The sequence below is a fragment of the Galeopterus variegatus genome, unplaced genomic scaffold (genome assembly GCF_000696425.1).
Source record: "Galeopterus variegatus unplaced genomic scaffold, G_variegatus-3.0.2 Scaffold2761, whole genome shotgun sequence".
NCBI lineage: Eukaryota > Metazoa > Chordata > Mammalia > Dermoptera > Cynocephalidae > Galeopterus > Galeopterus variegatus.
In genome coordinates, this window is record NW_007728872.1 from 235,081 (window position 1) to 238,491 (window position 3,411).

Here is a 3,411-nt window from a genome sequence, read left to right on the forward strand (position 1 = left end):
TATATATATATATATATATCCTATTGGTCCTGTTTCCCTGGAGAACACTGACTAATACACACATTGACATGATGTTTTCCCTCATTTCAACAGCCCCTGTACTCCCAGGTTTGTAGTTTTAGGGCTACCAGAAGCCTGCATGAGGAAAGAGAAAAACGCATTTTTTTTCAAAACTTGTTCATGTAAAGCAGAGTTGAAGGTAATCTCTACATAAATCAGGTTTATTTCCAAGCCAGGAGCACTAAGATGAGGATGATAGCCTGAACTGAACAACTTCTTCATCAACTTTTTAGGGTCAAAGATTCTCATATTTGGTCTTCACCAAAGACCTGAGATATTTCTGGCCTCTGGTTCTGAATTTTGGAAAGAGATGCTTAGAATGCTGCTATACTTTCTTCTAAGACCTTACCCAGAGTGGCCAACACAGCCCCTCAAAAAAGTCAAAGTGGGCCGGCCCGGTGGCGCACTGGAGACTGCGCCGCTTGGGAGTGCGGCGGCGCTCCCGCCGAGGGTTCGGATCCCATGTGGAGACCGGTTCCCGCTCACTGGCTGAGCGAGGGTTTGGATCCCATGTGGAGACCGGTTCCCACTCACTGGCTGAGCGCGGTGCGGGCGCAACACCGAGGGTTGCGATCCTGTTGCCGGTCCCCAGTATGGGCGCGACACCAAGGGTTGCGATTCCGTTACCGGTCAGTAAAAAAAGACAAAAAGGAAAAAAAAAAAAAGTCAAAGAAAAGAGAACTTGAAGGCAACTGGTCCATAATGGCAGGGTTCAAGGACGCCTGTAATCCCAGCAGCATGAATAGATGAGGGAGATTCTCGTGCCCTAGAGGTCACTAGTTCGTTATCCTCAATTTAAATTGTCAGAGTTTTCTTTGGCCACTATCTGAACCATCAGTTATGAAATGATTTCAGTAAGAAATCAACTTTACATTTTATGACTTTGTTCTTTAAGCGTATAAAAAGCAAAGTTCTTAAACATGCAGAGCACTTTCCTTCAAAGTAAGAATAAGCATATCATCACCTTTGGACATAAATCTGCATTTCAGTAACAACTGAAACTTGCCATGAGACCTCGGAGTAACAGTTTAAAACCTCAAGAGCCTCGACTTCCTCTTTGTTTTAAGGAATAATTAAATACCAATACAATGTGCCTGTAACATTACACAATATGCTATAGATGCTTGACAAATGGTAGCCATAATTTTCACAAGATTTATAATGGGTTAGCAAACTACAGCCTACAAGCCAAATCTGCCCACTGCCTGTTTTTGAAATAAAGTTTTATTGGAACACATCTAATAAATTAGTGTTGTCTATGACTACTTCTGTGCTACAATGACAGGTTGAATAGCAGAGGGAGTAATGACAGAGTTATAAAAGAAACCATATGATCCACTAAACCTAAAATATTCACTGTCCAGCCTTTTGTAGAAAAAGTCTGCTGAGCCCTACTTACAACACAAACTCTAAAATAATATGATCTCATTTTAGACTGTTAATAAACCCAATAAGCTTTCTTGCCTTTTTGTTCATGGGGTCCAAAATCACCTGATTAGACAGGCCAAAATTGTTTTGATAGTGTGAAAGATATTGAGAGACATTTTGATGATCTTTAGGATACTCAAAATATTGTCATGAAGTCCACACAAAGACAATGGCTGGTCTCATGGTTCTTTCTCCTTGTCTAGCCTCAACAGTGACTGGATGTGACTAAAGAAGTCTGATAAGAATGATTATGCATAATAATATGCAAAATCCAACTTTGACACAATCTGTTACCTTAAGTACAATATTTACGTAGCCCTATTCTGGCCTTAATGAAAAAGACAAGAAGGAAAGAAGTTGGGTGTATTAGTTGGGGTTCTCCAGAAAAACAGATACAAGAGGACAATAAATACATATGAAGGTACTTTAAAAAATTCCTGGAGGGCTGGCCCCGTGGCTCACTCGGGAGAGTGTGGCACTGGGAGCGCCGAGGCCGCGGGTTCGGATCCTATATACGCACGGCCGGTGCGCTCACTGGCTGAGCGTGGTGTGGACGACACTGTGCCGAGGGCTGCAATCCCCTTATCGGTCAGAAAAAAAAAAAAAAAAAAATCATGGAAAGATTTATTATAAAGAATTGGCTCATACATATTTGTCGAGAAGTTACCATACACATATAATTTATTATAAAGAATTGGCTCACGTGATTATGAAGGACAATAGTTCTCAAGATCTGCAGTCCAGCTGGAGCCCTTATCGGTCAAAAAAAAAAAAAAAAAAAAAATCATGGAAAGATTTATTATAAAGAATTGGCTCATACATATTTGTCGAGAAGTTACCATACACATATAATTTATTATAAAGAATTGGCTCACGTGATTATGAAGGACAATAGTTCTCAAGATCTGCAGTCCAGCTGGAGATGACCCAGGGGAGCCAATGGTATAGTTCCAGTCCGAGTCCGGGGGCCTGAGAAACAGGACACTCAATGGTGTAAGTTCTAGTTTCAAAAGCTGGCAGGCTTGAGACCCAAGAATAACTGACATTTTAGCTTGAGTCAAAGGAGGAAAAGACCAAAGTCCCAGCTTAAGCAGTCAGGCAAGAGGAATTCCCTCATATTCAGCCTTTTTATTCTATTCAGGTCTTCAATTTATTGAATAAAACCTTCCCTCCCTCCCCACATTAAGTTGGGAAATCTTATTTATTCAGACTACTATTTCAAATGTTAATCTCATCCAGAAATACCTTCACAGATATACCCAGAATAAAGTTTGATCAAATGCCTGGGCACCCAGTGGCCAAGTCAAGTTGACACACAAAATTACAGTCACAACAGGTATGCAGCTGAGATTCAAATTTTCTATCAAGTAAAAAATTTAGGACTTTCACATACACAGTAATATTCTATAATGACTATTTTATTGATGCTGCCTAGATGGGTAAAAAAATTGGGGTTTTTCAAATTGTTTAGACAAAAAGTCTAAGGGAGCAATACTACACACTAAAAAACTAGGATTCAGTGTTAGACTTAGTACTTCCTGAAGCTATAAATACAAATATGCAAACAAGTATATACATGACAGAGGGCAAAATTTATTCAGGGCTTCTTGATAATAATGGGTTATATGCTAGATTAAAACCTCTTCTTGGAGGCATCATGAAGTAGACCATACCAGAAACTCTCATTCAGTAAGAAAATGTGTTTTAATCTTGTAAAATACCAATACTAGAGCATTCATTGACTATATGCTCCTGATGTTCACCTTCTAACAGTTTTACTTAAACTAATATTTCTTCACCTTTGAATACTTAAGAGATAACAGTAAGGTACTGTGGTTATAGAAACTAATCATCTATAGACAATTTACTGTAAATCTTACTACTTTGTTAAAAAATTCTATCGTAAACCTCATACTTTACAAA

At 39.1% G+C, this 3,411-nt stretch overlaps 1 long non-coding RNA gene across 1 annotated transcript in view; it reads right to left on the reverse strand.

Annotated features, from left to right (window-relative positions):
* The window catches only part of LOC103598859, a 33,260-nt gene extending 30,806 nt beyond the window's left edge, over nucleotides 1-2,454 (reverse strand). The window contains exon 1 of the long non-coding RNA XR_551237.1: nucleotides 2,364-2,454. This is a non-coding gene — a long non-coding RNA (uncharacterized LOC103598859). The remainder of the gene's footprint in view (nucleotides 1-2,363) is intronic.
* Between the last annotated feature and the right edge of the window lie 957 nt (nucleotides 2,455-3,411).